Here is a 20,067-nt window from a genome sequence, read left to right on the forward strand (position 1 = left end):
ATTTTCAATACAAAACTTTTGTAATGAAAATTGGATGTGTAATGGTACTGAATCATGGGCGCCCGCTAAGAGGATTTAATATATAATCATATAAATGTGTTAGAGGGGTTCTTGCCCCCTTCTCGCACTTTCTAAATTTAGAAAAAAGTTTCGTTTTTATCAATGATCTGCGTGCCATAAAATTTTTTGCTATTGCAAACTTTTCGAAACATTAGCGGTAGACTTCGATAAAAAATTATTTTTGGGGTCGTCCACAATTTACGTCACACATTTTTTGACTATTTTAGACCCCTCACCCTCTCTCGTCACAACATCATAACACTTTAGTAACAAGTTCCGCGTATGAGTCGTCACAAAACTACTGCCCCCCCCCCCCCCCTTAAAGCTTGACGTAATTTATAGACGACCCCTTTTGGTGATGTTTCGTTATGGTTTTGAAAAATGTTAATTACTTGTTTTACGATTTCAGTAAAATAAAACAATGTCTGTAGTACAGACTCTGAACTATTTAGTTGGGAAAAAAAATGTTTCAGGACAGTCAAAGTAAAAATATTGTGAAGATTTAACAGTTTTAACCAAAATAATGGATCTTTGAGAAAATTAATTTTGACAACAAAAAAATGCACAAAAGTTTTTTAGTTAAAATAATAACATGATTTATGATAAAATATAAATAAATCAACAATAAAAGTTAGAATTTGTTATCTTTTTTAATTTAAACGACTAAACTTCATTGGAAAATGAAAAATAATTTAGTATAACGATCGCTTGAAGTTTAAAAATTTAGAAAATTTCTTCTTTATTACTTACCCAAAATAATGCGTTAGGTATAATGGAATAAATATAAATGGAAACGCGTAAAGGTGTAAACACGTTAAGGTGGTAAACGCTTTATGTGGTAATAAATGGAACTTTAAAATTTCTAATAAAAATATTCAAGTGATAGTTTTCCAAAAACAATATTGTTTATATTAAATAAAAAGTTAATTTTTTTAAATACTTTGATGGCACTCAAATCTACTTTTTTGATTTAATAAAAAGTTTTCTGCAAACCCCACCCTCAATCCCTGAAATTTGAGGGGGTTACAATTTTTATATGGTCATAATTTTTGAACGCTGAGAGATTTATACTATGATAGTTAAAATTTATTGATGAATTTAAATCTATTTGAGAATAGTTGAAAGAAATGTTTTATCAACTTGTTGCTCTCATATTTAGGGTATTAAATCACTATTTTTTACATCACATTAACAACTCTGATGCGTACAAATATTCATGAAAATTATTTTAATGTTTTTTTTTACTACACTTGGTGACTTTAGCCTATTGGTAAATGAATATTGAAATATCAGTATTTTTTTTACCATAAAAAAACCAAAATAGTATGTAGAAAAAAATTAAAATGTGAAATTTTTTTTTTTGTAATACTGTATTTTAAAACACAAACTATTACATAAGCCGAAATAGCTCAGTTGGGAGAGCGTCAGACTGAAGATCTGAAGGTCCCTGGTTCAATCCCGGGTTTCGGCATAATTTTGGAGTTGTTCTTTTATTATTTATTATATAGAAGTTTAGTTGAACCGAGCTTTGATAGTGTTATCAACTACATTGTAACAGAACATTTTTAAAATAAGAAATCAAGCATACGCTAGCCACGAAAGTTTCTTAATATAGGTTTTTATTTCCTTAATATAATCTAAACGTTTCTTAAAAGTTTCTTACTTTTTTAAGTTCTTAAGTTAAAAATTGATTTGATACTTTACCCTTCGATTTGATTGCGCGTGCAAATTAAATGGTCATTTAAATTGTTGCTCTCTATCTTAGTTAACAGCAGATAACTTCCTTTAGTCTGTTAAGATTAGAAACCAAAAGGGGCCTTTAAGCAATAAAAAATGTGTTAAAATTTAATGTAAATAAAAATTTATAAACATGTATTCTTTTTATTCAGATTAAATAGTTCAATTTTTCAACAATTCCTTTTGGATAATTGTTAACAACTTGTGGGGGGAACCTGTTGTACTTTTGACCACTTTTTGCTTGAAGGCGTTTTTTGCGTAGTCTATTGAGTAAATTTAAAGCATTCAAACTATATAATATTCTCTCATATTTTGCTCAAAAATCATGCTTAAGACTTTTTTTTCATTAAACCAAGAAGTATTTTTTTTCCCGCGTTTTAAAAAAAGAAGTTTATTGGTCAAAGGTACAACACGTACGTTATACCTTTGACCAATGCGCGTTGTTCCTTTGACCAAAATGTTATTATCAAAAAATCATGCTATGTTTGAACCTCTTTAATATTTTAGCTTGTTATATATTATATATCAACTTCTGACCTACGTTGTATCAATAAAAAAACAAATCTAACTATTTTGTATTCAATCCTAATTGTCTAAAAAAAAAATTTAGAAAAATCTATCCTTACAATCTTGCAAAGACTTGTGTATCGAAGTTACGATACTCAGTATTACTAATAGTATTACTAATTTTTTTTAATAAAATCAGTTATTATAACTATTTAGATAAAGTCACATATTTTCTTTGGTCAAAGGTACAACATCCTACTCTTGTCAAAGGTACACGAGATGGGCTTCTTTAACAATTATCGTCTTAATCCCCATTTACGGTCAGACATAATCATCCAAACTTGTTGGGTAATGTTTATAATGTCGTAGGTAAATCAAACAACAGTTTATCACATTTTTAAAATCAGAATAAGATTAATGCAAATATATACATTTTAAGAGCCAAAACTTATAATCACTTGTGGATCGATACCATCTATCCCAAGTTTGATGTTTTACGGTAAGACGAGTTGTCATGGACTATTATTTCAAATGGCGCTTCACGTTTTTTTAATAAATAAATAATAGTAAATAATAGTAAGCCGACAAGGTAGAGTGACCAAAGGTCAAATGGTCAAAGGCACAACAGGTTCCCCTATAACTGAATATATTCTGAATGTAAATATTTTCAACACATTAAGCTGTTTTGTTTTTACAATACTAATAAGATTTAAGCAACGTTGATGTTTTATTTAATTATTATTTATTAATTTAAGTAACATTGTTTTAGGTTTTTGGAATTCTGTCTATTTCACTGGACTATTTCTTTCAAATTAATGGACTATGTTTCGCTCTTTACAGGACATTGTCGATCAGTTTAGATGCGTATAGGTTTCACTATATGAGTTAAATAAATTAACATTGTTTATTTTTCACACCTTGTATTAAACAACAAATTAGAAACGCTTGAAAGGCAAATAAATCCTTGGTAAGGAATTTTTATTTATTTTTAATTTTATTTGTTTATTTAACCTAACTAAGATTTTTTCAGTTCTTTCTTTAAATCCAAAGGTTTGCATTTTTTATACAATGAGTTATTGTTGGAATTTTAAAAAGCAAAGAGCTGTTGCGTCAATGTCCTTTAGAAAAATTGAGATTTTCTAGAATAATATTTCGTAAGTGCTATTTCCAAAAATCATCAAATTTTTTCGAAAATATAATTGTAAAAAAAATGAATTAAATCTAAACTTTTCTTTGGGATTGTCAAAGAGTTCATCTTCAAACTCATAAGTGAAAATTTTCTTTTTACTCCTTCTTACCTCATGTTGGAAATCAATTTTTACACTCTCATCAGTTATATCTAGCAAGTTACTTTGAGCGCCATCTTTGATTTCAAAGATATCTTTTGCAGTTTCCGTTATTTTCTTTTGCTGTTGGCTATTAAACTCGTTATTACCAGGCTGGCATATATTGCTAATCTTTTCTAATCTTGGAATTGATGCCTCCGAAGTTTTTCAAGAACGCTCTTGAGAACATTTTTTATTTGATTTGTTCAATTTCTTTTTCTGCTTTCCTTTTTGCACCTGAGAGCTTTGTCCTGTGAGTAGAGGCAATTCTACAAATAAAAATAATAAATAAAAAAAAAATCCCAAAAATAAAATTTACCTGACTGAATTGTGTTAAATACCCGACTACCTGAAAATATTCGTCAAAATAGTTGCAGATCTTCTAAATGTTGATCCTGGTGTTGTCATAAACGGAATAATAGTTTAAATAGTTTTAATATTTTTCCATTCTCTATTATCTTTACTAATATTAGGCTTCTTAGTCTTAATGGTATGAAGTTGTTTACTTGTTTGTTGTTTATGGATTTTTCTTTTACTATTTACAGTACCATTGTTATTAGCAAATGCTATTGTATAGAGTCCTTTATTATTCGGAACAAACATATTCTTCATATGATAAAGATGAAATTATTTCTGATGATGATGACCGACTTGCTGACAATGCCATTGTCAATGGAACTATTGTTGAGCAAATATCAGTTTTATTCTCTTGGAATTCGTTGTCATCAGACTCTGAAGACTCAGAAAACAAATCACTGACATTGTCCATTTCATCAATGATTCGAAGAGCTTCATTTGAATCATTTATAATCCTATTTCTTAAAGCCATCTGCGCTGAAAACGTCTAAGAATTACATATATTTTTGTCAATTATTTTTAGTGTTTTAAACATGAAAACTATCCGTGAATAAAAAGTTCCAAATTTTCTAAACTCAATTTATATGTCAAGAAGCACAAAAGGTTAATATTTAAGACTAAATAGGGTTGAACTGTAACTTTTAGAGAGGTGTTGTGATTGGTATATTCACAAAAACGTTTTATCCACAAAAACGATTGGCATATCCACGAGGCACAAAAGGGTTAAACTCTTTTACGCAAAGGTTTTCAATAAACTTAATGCGTTAATTTAAATTTTTATTAAATTAAAACTCTGCCAAGGAAAACTTTTGATCTTTTTTGTTTTATTGTGAAAGTTTGCGTTACGTAATTTACGGACGATCCCTAAACCTAAATAAGCATTTTTAGATTAAACATTATTTTTACTAACTTATATTACTAGTTCTATAGTGGAAAGCTTGAAACCTGAAAGTAAGAACACATAGTGACGATTGCATGGTTTGCAATTTAGATGATAATTGTTTGTTAATATTTATTTGATGGTTGTTGTTGATTGTTTATACGGGTTTTAATGTTAATTTTTGAAGGTTATAACTCAAAATAATTATTCATCTTCTTTAAAAAAAATTTATAAGAAACAAAAGCAAGCTTTTGTTTCTTATAAATTTTTTTTAAAGAAGATGAATAATTACTTACCCACGCTATAAGTAATGTAACTGTGAATAAATGAAAAATACAAGCTTTTTGAACACATAATATTCAAAAGGTGCTTCGTTTTGAAAAGGATCCCAAGAACTTTTGAAATAATGTTTTCCACTAATTGAGTATGATTTTTCCGATTTAAATGATCGTCAAATATTATACTTAGGATTTTCATTGAATTAACTCTTTTTAATGTAATTTTGTTTATAAATAAATCAGGAAGTTTCAGGATATGTTATCAGTTTTTGAAGGTTTTGTGAACAGAATGTATTTAGTTTTATCAATGTTTACGGACAGTTTATTGGCTTTTGTCATTGTCATTGAGTCATTGAGATTTATTAGCTCTGTGTTTTCAGTAGAAAAAACAATTATTTTTTTTTAATGTTTTGTTTACATTTGACGTAATATATATAAATTACATATTTTTCAAATACAAACAAGGATTCTAAAAGAAGATCACAATGATCTTATTGTCAGAAGCCTTTTACAAAAGAGTAAAATATTATAAAAACCCCTTTTTACAGTAAGAGTACGTAAAAAATAACATGAAAACAATAAGTCGTACTTAGATAAATGAGAATAAATTGTAAACAAGTGTAAAACAAAACTTGAACATACATGACAATAAAAATTTTTTATCACAAGATAAATAAAAAATGTTCTAAGATATTTTCAATAGAGAGAATGAGATCTTTCAATTTATTTTTAAAAACAGGATAAGTTAGGGTATGCCGAAGTTAGGCAAAATAATTTTGTTCTAGAAATGAGCTGCACGATAAGTGATACAGAATTGATTGAATTTTGTTTGACCAAGTTCAATTAATTCTGTATCACTTATCGTGAGTGGCTCATTTAAATAATTATTATTCCTCATGTTAAACTTGCTTAGTTGTTTCAAAATAAAAAGGTCTTTAAAAATTAAAGGAGATAAATCACACTTCCACATACAAACAAAAGATAAACTTTCATATACGTTTAAGTTATATATATTGAGGATTTTCATTCGATTAAAAAATATTGAGGAATGTGCAAACCAATCCGCAGAATTAATTAAACGGATTGCATGTTTCTGACGGCGATAGAGACATTGTAACTTGCTTTGATCAATGCTACCCCAGGCAATAACTCCATAACTTATACAACTATGAATAAAAGAATAATAAAGTTTAGTTAAATTATTTTTATTTAAATGTGTACGCGCCTTTTAAAAAATTCCGATACTTTTTGAAACTTTCGAGCAGACATAGTTAATTTGATGTTTCCATGTGATGTTCTTGTCAATAAAAACCCCCAGGTATTTAGTTACAGTATCTCTTTTTATTTCAATATAGTCAATAAGAATTTTTGGTAGATTTGGGAGTAGAGAACGTTTTTCGGAGAGCGGGTGGAAAAAAATCCATTTTGTTTTGCTTACATTTAATGTTAATTTGTTACTTTTAAACCATTTAGATATATTTTGAAGTTCTTTGTTTTTCATGGAGAATAATAGATAGATACTGTTAGAGAGAAATAAGTTTGTGTCACCAGCAAACATAATACTTAGAAGATTTGATGCTTTATGCAAGTCATTATTGCTTTAAGTATGTATTGCTAACCAAATCCCAGTGGGCACACTACGTTTTTAAAACGTTCTTTGGACGTTTTTATTAGATTTAAACCTTATAAAAACATCTAAAAAACGTTTTAAAAACGTTTTAAAAACATACCGTGCCCACTGGGATCCATCACTGCATGCTCAGTGCAATGATTTCCGAAACCCAAACTGTTTAGGATATAATATATTGTTTTTATTAATGAAGTTATATATTATAATATACAAATTACGTTAGAAAACCTTTGAAAATCAGGAAAGAATTGAGATGGGTCTGTAGTTTGATTCTAAAGAATCGTCACCATTTTTATAAATTGAAATTATTTTAGCAAGTTTAATTGATCAGGACATCCCCGTTTTTTAATGAAAGTTTAAAAATAATGAAAAGGGGCAATTCAATAATATCAAAGACACTTTTCAAAATATTTGCATTAATTTCATCAAGACCTGGACTTTTATTTGTCTGAAGCAAGTCAAAAGCTGAACAAAGTTCTTCAATGGAAAGTTTCGAATTGTCCATAATAAAATCTAATTTTTTAAAAAAAGACCGGAATGTTTTGCTACTTGGAGAGATTTCTTTGGCTAAATTTTCCCCAACATTTATAAAAAAATTATTCAGTCTCTCAGCAATTTTTTTTTTATTAAAATTTTACCTTTATCAGTTTTTAGTCGATTAGGGAGGTTGCTAGATGTAAATTTTGTTTTCCCTGTTATTTCTTTTATTTGCATATTGTTATCTGTGAACAGGATTAACCTGTTTTGGAAATTTTTTGGGAATAATAAACATTACATTCAGATACTTTAATAACATTACATACTGAGTTAACAGTAGAATTTCGCATTTTTAATTGGTATTTAATTTAACTTTTTTTTTACTGTAAAACTTTATTTATAGTTGATTGCATACAGTAGAACAAAAAATAATCTAATTAAAATCAACACAATAAACTGCACTGACAATACAAACACAAATATCGTAAAAAATGCCATAAAAAATCAGTAACAACTAACATAAAAAAGTATTTGAATAAAATATTGTATTTAAAAATCTTAAAAAAAAAAAAAAATGTATTAAAGTTATGTTTATGTAAAATATTTATAGTGACGAAATAAAATAAAGCAACAACGCTAAAAGTTAGACGGGGGCGAACACATTTTTGAAAATATTATTAATATTATTTTTAAAAAAATCTACGTTTACAATAATACTTTGTTTTAATAATTTAATGACTTTATATGGCGCTATTTAGTTTTATTAAAATACTTTATATTTATTTAAAAAATTGTAAAATTTAATAACTAAACATAAAAAATTAAATAGTAAATCTCTGTTGGAGCTTTATTTCTTTATGTGTTTTTGTAATTTTCAATTTTACAAACTATTACTTTTCATGGCTGTTGCCATGACTGGGTAGCAACAAAACAAGTTATTACTTCTGAATTTTTTAAAAACACTATCGTTAATCGCAATTTAGTGATACAATATATCTGATCGTTAGACACAATTCACTAAGTCCAGAGTCCACATCCGTTTACATATGAGTGCAGGAATCTTACACATACAGAATACTCACTTCTATGTTGATTAAGTTAATATAGGGTAGATTAGAGTAATATGAGCTCCGTGGTAAAATGGGCATAAATAAAGATTTCTTAGATGTAAGCAGTGATTTAAAGTTGCTTTGTATTTTTTAAATCAACTTTAACAATTAACGTAAATTCATATGCAGTAATTAAGGGCTATCATCTAATTAAATTGCTATTAAATTATTTGCGTTGTTAAAATAATATCAACACGCATGAATAAATCTGTGGCGCCAAATTTTGGCGAAAAAATAAAAAAATAAATTTTTCATAAAGAAAAATATTAGCTTAAAATCCAATCCATTTTTGTTTGAAAAATAAGGGATAGAAACATTTAGTTTTGACTTTAAAATGCCATTTTTGTGTAATATGAGCATGCTCAAATTACCCAGTGTTTTTCATTGAAATTACCTAGTTTAAAGTCCTAAAATAGAAGTGGTTTTAATTGCTTTCTTAATAAAAACAAAACATAGTAAAAGTTTTTAATATTTTAACAATACTAAATATTTTTCTGTAATTTAAACTCAAAAAATTTGAATTTTTATTGTTCAAAGGTTTGAGTTAATAAAATTGGAAAAATAACGAACTAATTTTCTTCTTTTTTTTTACTGAAAACATTGTAGTATTGTTTCAACAAAAGGTTACTTAAAATTTGACTTTTTAATGATTAGTTTTGTTAATAACGAATCATTATATTCCAAAACTGAGTTCTAATTGACAGGTTGGTAGTTTTTTACTTAATTAGCGTTATTTTTTGAGCTAGTTTAAAGTGCTCATATCACCAAGTGGTCTGGGTAATATGAGCACTTTTGCTACTTTTTTAAAACCTCTAAGTTTTTAAGAAAAAATTTCGGGTGCCCAAAAATCTAAGTGGATCATGAGTAGGGATCCCTAAAAATTGTTTATTGGCAAAAATTTTGGATCCAGCATAATTATTTTTGAAAATATTCCAATTTTCGCTTAAGGTGCTCATATTACCCTGATCTACCCTAATACAAAACGGTAATAAACTTTTTTTATGTTTTAATAAAATCTATATGTTTTAAATGGATATAAAAAATCAATTCTTATTATTTTTTAAATTTACCGCAATAATTAATCTTTAAATGTCTAAATAATTGGATATTAAAAGCTCTTCAAGAAAATCAAATATTGGTTAGTCTGATTATAAATTACTATCTAACTATTATGACAACAAATATGACTGTAAATAGAGATAAAGCAATTTTGATTGCTGATACTTTAAAAATTGTTTATTAAATAACATCATATCATAGAAATCACGTGTTTATTAACTAACATCATATCATAGAAATCACGCGTTAATAAATATCTCCCGGCAACAAAGCTATTATATCCAAGGAGCAGACTTGCCGCTTTAAAAACATTGTTTTGTTAGCAAAGAAAAGATGATAAATGCCGACACTAGACATTAAAATATTTTTTTCTCTTTGCACATTTATTTGCGTAGTCATTTATTTGACGACTCTTTGAAAAATAGATTTTTTATTAAGGCTTTCTCAAAGTCTGTATAGGACAAAACTAATCAATAAAAAAAAATTTAAAGTTTTTAAAATTTGCAGTTGTTGAAATAAAGGCCGGATGAATAATAAAAAGCAATTGCTTTTACTCAGTAGTTGGTCAGCTTTACGTGAACAAAAATTTTACAAATTCTGTTTAAGTTTTTCTTCACGTAAAGCTGAGCAATTACTGAGCAAATTGTTCAACTTTACGTGAATAAAATTTTTTTCAAAACTCCTTGAGTTTTTATTCACGTAAAACTGACCAATTACTAAGTTCATTGAATTCAAGCTATTGAGCAATTAAAGAGTACACAGGAAAAAACTGCAGTCACATTTAAAAAGTTTTGAGAAAGAATATATTAATCATTTATAAAAGTCTTAGTATATTCCCGTTTTTTCCCGTGTAGTCTTCAAATATTATTCAGAGATAATTGAGAGCTGGATTTTTTAACATATTCTTATAAAATAATTTATTTGTTAAACTCAATATAATCCCAAAGGTTTCTGGCCCCGAAGTTGTGTGTACTCACATTACGTAGCATAATTTATGCAGCCAGAGGCGATTCTAGGAATAAAACAAGGGATAGTGGAGGGGGGGGGGGGTTGAACCTTTAAAAAGTACCGACTGCTTTCTAAAACAAAAAATCTTACTCTAACTTGAAAATCACCATCTTTGGGAGAAGAAGGTATAACACCTCCCCACACCCCCGTAGAATCGTCTCTGCATGCTGCATTTGAACAATAGGGTATCTTGCTACAAGAATGGAGAACATTAAGTTTATTGAAATTGTAAGTAGACACCAATGGTGCTAATAAGCGGCATGATATATCTTACAGCTTTTTTTTTAATTCTTTCAAAGAAGTAACTGCATGTACAAAGTAATAACTTGGATAAAAAAAATTTATGTGCGAAAAGCAAAACATTTGTTACTTGCTTTGTTGCATTAATATTTAAAGAAACTGTATATTTATATCAATAGTAATACAGTGTAGTTTCACCTTGTTAACACCAAGTTGTTTCACTTTATTGGAATTAAAAATTCATATATAACCTATTTGAGAGATTTTATTTTTAGAAACCTACGACGAATAATGAAAGATACTAGAAGTTAAAGGCAAAACCCGTTTTAGAGAAACCAGAAGCCTAACTTAGAAATAAGTCAAGTTGTTCGTCACGTGGAATGATGTTGATTTGAAAGAACCATTAATTTTGACATTTTAAAAATATTTTTGCTTCTATACTATAATAATAAAGCAAGAACTTTTCTTGATTCATCTTGCTAATGTTAAAAAAAAAAAAATTTGAAACCCTTACAACTGGCCCACTCTGCATGGTTAGCTTTACTAAGCTTTAAAATGGTAACATAAAAGTAACATAATAATGTTTTACTTTAATTTAAAACAAAAATAATTTTTTTTTCCAGGTGATTAAAGAAATCATAACGGTCTCATCACAGAGCGCAGCGGAATAGCATTTAACCAGGAAGTTCACGTCTTCTTTCTTACCAACGATGCATATGCGGTCATAGCCGGCTTCGAACTCGGACATCCATTCCCGAAGCTCTAACCCCTATTACAAAACTCTAACCACTATACCACGGCTCCCATTTGAATACTCCTATTAATTTTACTAATTATTAATTGTTCATTTATTATATTACCCTGAATACTTTATGTAGTGATATGCATTTTAATTTGAAGTAAATTAAACTGGAGGGGTTGTATATTTAGTAACATGCACAAAAAGTTTATAAAAGTAAGGAAACTTTTATTAATAAAGTTGAACAAAATTTAAAAAAAAATCTTCTGCCAAGTTTAAAAAAAATACATCTGAATGAAATTTTTTGTTTCGATAATGCATTATCTACGTTAGCACTGAAATTACTGCAAATATTGGAACTTTTATTTAAGACAAGAAATAATTTAAACAGAAAATAATTCAAAGCACCTATGCTACTTCTTTGTTACATAAACGAATAGTTAATATGAAAATATTAATAAGTAAGTTACAAGGAAATTTGAATTGCAATTTCTTTGTTGTAACCAGAAATACGCAATTTAATTTATTATTGCCTGTTTTTTTCATTGGAATTCGGAAAATAAATTTACTAAATAATAATAGGCGTTTAACATATTGTTTATATTTTACATCGATTTCTTTACTTTGATTTTAAAAAAATTGAACGTACATGAAACACCCAACAAGTTTTAAAATCAGATCTGACTATTTCTCAATCAAGCTAGATGAATTTTTTTTAAACCAATCAATTCTTATTAAAAGGTTATAAAACTCCTTACCGTCTTGACAATTTTAATCTCAGGTCTTTTATATATTAAATTATAAAACTGTCAAGACTGTAAGGAGTTTTATAACCTTTAAATAAGAACTGAATGGTTAAAAAAGATTCGTCTAGCTTGATCGAGAAATAGTTGATTTCGCTTATTTAGGATAAAAAATTTTTTTTGACTTTTGAGTAAAATTTATATTTTAATTGAGAGCGAACTGCAAGTAATTGATTATTTAATCCATCTTTTTTATTTGTTGGTTTTATAGAATTATTATTTTTATTTGTTTGTTTTATTTGAATTATTTGTGTTTTGAAGATTACATAGTTAAATAAATAGTAATAGTTTAATAAATAAATAACCCTTCTTGTTTTAACTGCAATAGTCATACATTATAATGTAAACTAATATAACTTGTCGCCTAACTAATAATGATGCCTATTAAACAGTTATACAAGTAACAAAAAATAAATTAGAGCTAAAAAACATCTTTTTTGTACTAAAAGGCGGAAAATAAACTTTTTAATTTAAATTTAATGATTCAGTAAACTAAAGATTGACAGGTCTGCACAAGATTTATACAGAAACATACCAGTCAATCTTTAGTTTACTGAGCTATTTGACTTAAATTAAAAGGTTTATTTTCCGCTTTTAAGTACAAAAAAAGATTACGTTTTTTAGCAAATGTTTTTGATCAATAAGCACCTTTATTACTTAGGCGACAAGTTAAATTAGCTACAGTATAATTTACTAAAATACCTATTAAAATATATATATATATATATATATATATATATATATATATATATATATATATATATATATATATATATATATATATATATATATATATATATATATATATATAAAGCGTTTACACGAAATAAATGTGAAAGAATAAGCACGTCATTTTTTTTCCGAGGTTGTATTAAAATCTTTTTAACTGATTTGTATTTTGTTTACAACGTGTTGTGGTTTCAAAAAAAATGTGTTAGAAAAAAAACTGGTTAACAGTTTTAAGAATAACCGAAGGCTTTCACTAAGGGAACGCGCTAAGATATATGGATTTTCTCATAGTTTTGTTGCTAAAGTTAGAAACAAAATGGTTTTCATTCTTTCAAAGCACAAAAAGTGCCCAACCGTTCTGAAAATCAACAAAAAAAGTCTAAGAACCCTCGGCAGAAAGTTGCATGACAATTTTATTTCTAAAAATATCTGTATTATTAAAAACGATGAAACTTATATCAAGTACGATCATCAACAAATTCCTGGTGCTGATATTACATTGCCAAATATAGAGTAAAAGCAGATAAGAAATTTAAATACACAAAACATGACAAGTTCCCTAAAAAAGCTTTGGTTTGGCAAGCTATTTGCAGTTGTGGCAAAAAATCAGCACCTTATATTTCTCAGTCCACACTTTCTGGTCAAATATATGTTAAAGAACGTTTGCAAAAACGCCTTTCACCTCTCATTAAACCACACAATAACACACCTGTGTTCTGGCCTGATTTAGCTTCAATTCATTATTGTAAGCTAGCTATGGAATGGAATAAAAAGAATTTGTGCCTAAAACAGAAAATCCTCCAAACTGCCCAGAATTGAGAGTTATTGAAAAGTACTGGGCTATTATAAAAAGAAAAACGAAAAAAACAAAAAAGCTTTGCAGAAACATTAAAGATATTAAAATATCGTTTAAAAAAGCATCAAATAGTTTTGATTCTTATTCTGTGCGTAAGCTTATGGGTACCACTAAAGCAAAAGCTCAAAATTTTATTAGATTCCTTCAGGAAAACTTAATTTTTTTTTTAATGTTTGATCTTCTTATATTATTGTATTAAAATTATTACTTGGTTCGAAATAAAAATTGAGGAGTACTTTTTTTTAGTTGTTTTTCTACTTTCACATTTAGTTCTTGTACATACTTTATATATATATATATATATATATATATATATATATATTTATATATATATATATATATATATATATATATATATATATATATATATATATATATATATATATATATATATATAGGTTTTTTAAAATTTGGATGTAATTTTGAAAGAGATGTAGAGTTTCATAGACAAATCTGATAAAGACTTGTTGGAAAATGAGGAGCCCATTTGCAAGCTATTATATTATGCATAATAATAAGTTGTTAAAATATAATAATATAATTACTTATTACATAATAATAGTTCATTTAGCCTTCACAATTGTGTGAGCTAACTTGATTTAATCTTTATTATATTCTTTATTTTATATTTTATAAATCTTAGTTATATATATTTTTTTGTATTTTGCAGAGACCATGCTCAAATAATCCGAGAATGAACTAGAAAATTGCGTTGGAGATATCCTGAAAAGATCGCCAGATAGAAAAGGCATCGGTGACCGTGAAACTAAACCACGACAACAGTTTTTATGATGTTTTTTAGATCTGTAATTTGAAATGTTTTATTCTTGTGCATACTTTTAATTTTGTGTTTTATTTGTTTTAATTAATTAGGCACACTGGTTGCCTTTTTTTCGTTATGTTTTCTAAATGTTAAATTTTTGTTCCTAAAACCCAACAAATTCTGTGGTTGCTAAAATACGCTCATTGCATAACAAATGTCTTTAGAAAGTTTTTCTAAACCAATTTTGTAGAGATATATAAAGTAACAAATAACAATCTAAAATCTATTATTGATCACGAATACCCAACAAAGTACTCTTTTCACAACTTTAAAATTCCGAAGACTTTACTATAAAAAAACTGACTTTTTTATCTTATCTCAAGGACCGCGGTTATGGAATTTGATCCTTATAGATGAAATAAAAAACACGAAGTCATTAAATTCCTTTAAAGCAGCAGTCAACCAGAACCTATTTGACTTAAGTGACATCAACATATTCTCCTATTTTTAAAGATTAAATTAATAATAACTTACCAAAAATATTTTATCTCTTTTGGATGACTACAAATGATGATTATATTATAATACTATAGTTTTGTTCTATACTCATTTATCAGATCGTTAAGTATATGGCTTTATATTTTTAGTTTTTGTTTTATTTTTACTTATAAATTTTTTACGTCACGTGAAACTTAGTGTAAAGTTGCAAATAAAATGATAGACTGCAGTCTTCTTCTTGCTCCTGGCATTATTTAATTTTTATCTTATTAATAAATGTATACATACAAATATACTTGTATTTATCAATCTACTAAAGTTAAATGTACGTAAAATATATAGTGACGAAATAAAAAAAATTGACATAAAACTAACTATTAAAATTAGATACTGGATAATCGGTATTGAGTCTCGGATTATTGTCTGGTATCGGTGAGATATCTAACAGTATCGATATCGAGATCAAGCCATATTTGTATCGAAAGTATCGGTTTTGTTGGTATAGGTGCGATCCCTTACAGTATCGATAATCCTGTATCGATACTGTAGTATTGAGATCCTGCGATGCTGGTTTTGAAAGAATTGTTTATGTTGGTACCGATACCAGTAGTATCATTTGGTATCGCAGCTCGGGTCTTCACGAGAGTTTTTATTTTATTTTTATAAACAATTAGTAATTTGAAATAGTAAATTTATATATTAATATAGAAGTGAGCAGCCGTGGCGCAGTGGTAGCGCACTTGCATCGGAATCAAAGGGTTTGTGGTTCAAACCCACCTCTAGGCAAATTTTGCAACATCGGTTAGGAAGGAGGCGTGAACTTCCAATTAATTGCTCATCCGCGGTGCTTTGTGATACGACCGTAAGAGCTGCTTGGGGGACCTAAAAAAAAAACAGAAAAGAAATGGGGCAATAAAAAAATATTTCTAGAATAACTTTATTATCTTTTTTATATAATTTTTGTATTGCACCAAGTAAGTTTTTAACAAATAAAGCATCATTTTGGGCACTGATTCCATTCCCTAAGATTGACAGCAGGTTACAATAAAATATAAACTTTATAATATGCTATTTTTAATTTTAGAGGAACCGTGCTACTGGAGTAAATTGGGACAATCATGTAGTGAAAGCGAATAAATAGCAACATATTAACAAAAATTATTAATTAAAAACTATTAAATTCGTAAACCACGTAACCCTCATCAAAATATTTAAGAAATTTCTACAAAAGTGTTAGAAACTAGAAATTAATTCATTTTCTTGGTCCCACTTCACCCCTTAAATCTTATCAAAAAAGGTAGGGTACTTATCAAAAAGGTGGTTTTTACCACACGCAGGAAGGCAGCTCGATATATGGGGAAAAATCTCATTTTTAACATTAGATAACGTTGATTGGTGACCTCTTCTAATAGGAATATTGGAGATGTCCCACTTTTCCCGCGCCCCACTTGTCCTTATAATTGACTTATTTAGTATAATAGAAGTTCTCTAAGATTGTGTGGTATTGTATCGCATAGTAATTATCATTTAATGTTTTCAATAGTATCGCAACATTAATTTAATTAATTATGTAGTATCGCTTCCGTAATTTAATTTTTGTCTGGTATTGTTACTTTAATTTAATTGGTTGTGTGGAATAACTTCCGTATTTTAATTTCTCTTCTGGTATTGTTACTTTAACTAAATCTCGTGTGGTATAGTAGTTCTCCTCTGGTATGTCTTTCGTTCTGTGTTCAACATTTAACAACTAAAGTAAACTAACAATCATTCAATATGCCTCTTATAGCATTATTAACTAAATATTTTTTACTACTAATTTATACTTATGTTAAATGAGAATGCTTTTCAAAAAATTTCGATTATTGGAGGCTAGGAACGAATCCCTTTAACTTAATGCCCCTCCCTAATGATGGTTAATTTGTTTTTTTCATTGTGACCATTTGGTAGCATTCCATACTTTTTATCATATAGGTATCGAACTAATACTGATAGTATCGACATTAGTAAATTAGCGATACCACACGATACGAGACTACTCTTCTCGGTATCGACTTATACAATAGTATTGTGTAAGTCGATACCAAGAAGGATGGTCTCTTATAGTGGGGTATCGCTTATATACTAATATCAATACCATCAGTGATAAAATATGAACATGTTTTGCTGTGTGATATTTTTAGAAATATGTAATAACATAAGTTTTTTTGAGTACAAGAAGAGTTTTACTTTAATTCTGCACGAAAATGTTTTGTAAAACTTTGTTTATAATGAATTTATTGTTGTTTAAAACTTCCTTGTTGTTTGTGCATCAGGTATATAAACCTTTTTTCTTGCTACCTGCCAAATTTCATTTAAAAAAATTACCCCCAGACACCCTACTAACTTACCCTAAATAGGTACATATTTTTGACTTGAGTTTCGCTAGGGTAGTTGGGGGAGGGCATATCATAATAAACATTTGAACATTAAATAGTGTTAAAATGTATATTATGATATAAAATAATATTGAATAGTACATAAAATATATAAATATAAAAAACGTAAAAAAAAGTTCAAAATTTCAACAAAAGATTAAAATTTTATTTAAAAAAAACAACCTAGGTTTTGAAAATATTAAAGGGTGTTATAGACGCCCTTCTAACGCCCCCGCATACGTCTTTTATGTATCCTTATTCTCCTTTCTTTAGATACCAAATTTTATGAATTTTGATAAGAATTGACAAAGTTATGACATTTTAAGTTAAGAAAAACTTAAGATTTGGTCACGGTTTCTTCAAAAAATCCATATATCAAAAATTTGGTACTTAAAACGCTATAACTTTTTGTAGAATTGTTCGATTTTGATAATTTTAAAAGACCTTTAAAATATTATTTTATGGTCTTTCCAATAATATATAGCAATCCACTGTTTGATTAATTTAAAAATTTTGTGTCACATACCTAACAAAACCGACTATCTATTGTCTAATTAAAATGTTTCTCAATTGATAATTTTTTTTTTTTTCATTTACTCAACCTGTTAAACCTGCAATCCTGTTGGTACGGCCAATAATTATTCGAAACTCTCTAACAGCGCTTTAACTAACTGAGCTATCCCGAACTTATCTTTTTTTTTTTTTTTCTGCTCTTATATATTCCAGTAAAAATAAAAAATAATCGTAATACATCAATCGTAATAGATCAAATATAAGAACACGGATACTCGTAGAGGGCCAAGTGGTCCTGTCATCGAGAACCGTTTACAATATTTAAAAATCGTCAAAAACCGTTTACAGTATTTAAAAATCGTTTACAAAATATTTTAATTAACAAAAAACAAAAAAACAAAGAACAAAAAAACAAAAAAAACCGAGCCTAAAAATATACAAGTATGTTATCTAGGGAGATTATAATTTTTTTTAGTTTACTTTTAAAAGTTGCGTAACTCTCAAACCCTGAGAAAAATCAAAATTTTTCGAAACTATTTTGTTCCACAGAAAAGTGCCACGATATGAAATAAAGGATCTTACAAATTTTGTATGTGAATAAGGTTGGTAAATCATATTATCAGTTCTTAAGTTATATATAGTTTTCTTTTTGATCAAATATAAATTATGGAATGATATCGGAGTCATACTTGCTTTACATTTAAACATAAAATAAAGAACATTAAATACATTTTGTTGGTATAAATTAAGAACATTCATTTCAGTTAAGAGGGGATTTGCATGAGTATAACGATCTTTAAAATTAATTACACGTGCAAGATGCTTCTGTTGCCGATAGAGGGGTTCTAACTTACTTTTTTTAGCACTACCCCAAGTAATATATGCATAGTTAATATAGCAATGGATAAATGAGTAATAAAGTTGAATTAAATTATGTTTTTTAACAAAGTTTCTCGCTTTGTATATTATTCCGTAACCGTAACTTGTATATTATTCCGTAATCATAGCTTATCCGTTACGATTTTTTCCTTTTAACCGACGCTATGTTGATTTAGATTATTGATATTAAAAAGTAGGTTATTTATTTGACAATTTCTACGTAACTTCTATTATGATGGTAAAGGTGCAAAAAGACCCTACTTACCTGCATGACACCCGTGAACTGTTATGTTTTTGCAATTAAAAACGAAGCCGTAAAAATTAAAAAGTACTAAGAAAACAATAATTTTCAATTAAATGAAAGTTTAAACTATAAATTTTAATGTTTTAAATGAATCAAATGAATTACTTTCAATGAATTAAACTCCACATTAGAGGCGTAGAGTTTGAGTTTTCCCGGATGGGGCATAAACTATTATGTAGAATTTGAAAATCTATTAAAAGAAATAAAAAGTTTTTTCAAATAGGCATAAAAATATAAGTTGTTTTCTCAAGTAAAATGTGTTCATGCGTATGGAAGCACGCATTATAAACTCATCGATCAAATGATCAAGATCAAGAGTGTAGACAATATCGTGATGGCAATTTAAAATAGCGAGATGATTCAATCGCTCCTGAGACATTGAACAGAAATAAGTCTTTATCACAAATAAGCCTACGAAGACAAGAAAAAGAGCGCTCACACGTACAGGCATACATAGTAAAATCTTTACCAGCTTCACAAACTTGGGAATCAGTGGAATTAATTGAGAAAGGACACCATCATGGTCTACAAGCCCATTCAAAATCAATAAGTTCAATATTCTTGAATTTTGCATGATCCACAAATATATCGCGATTGAGTTGTAGCCTTCTATAATCTTCAAAGTCATCTTTGTAAAAATCCTCAACGAATCCAACTTCCAAGCACTGACCAATGAGAAATTTTTCTACATTTGCTAAATGCTCAGTGGTCTCAGTCGGTTCAAAACGGGTCGCAAGTCCCATTATAACACAATCCAGAGATGCATAGAAAAGCTGGCGGTATTGGTCCTCTGGAGTCGTACCAAAGTATGGAACTCCACTTCCAGTAAATTTTGATGTAGTTTTACGTTTCCGTGGCATCTCTGCTTTGTCAAGTAAACTGCATTCTGCTGCTACAACGGC

At 28.0% G+C, this 20,067-nt stretch overlaps 1 long non-coding RNA gene and 1 other non-coding gene across 2 annotated transcripts; both read left to right on the forward strand.

Moving 5' to 3' along the window:
• The first annotated feature begins 1,458 nt into the window (after positions 1–1,458).
• On the forward strand, positions 1,459–1,531 carry trnaf-gaa (transfer RNA phenylalanine (anticodon GAA)). Its single transcript has one exon. It is a non-coding gene; the product is annotated as a tRNA-Phe (tRNA).
• A 1,486-nt stretch (positions 1,532–3,017) lies between these two features.
• On the forward strand, positions 3,018–11,669 carry LOC136087276 (uncharacterized). Its single transcript, XR_010641682.1, has 3 exons — positions 3,018–3,271; positions 10,943–11,200; positions 11,291–11,669. It is a non-coding gene; the product is annotated as an uncharacterized LOC136087276 (long non-coding RNA).
• The last annotated feature ends 8,398 nt before the right edge of the window (positions 11,670–20,067 follow it).

The sequence above is a fragment of the Hydra vulgaris genome, chromosome 11 (assembly GCF_038396675.1).
Source record: "Hydra vulgaris chromosome 11, alternate assembly HydraT2T_AEP".
NCBI classification, from domain to species: Eukaryota; Metazoa; Cnidaria; class Hydrozoa; order Anthoathecata; family Hydridae; genus Hydra; species Hydra vulgaris.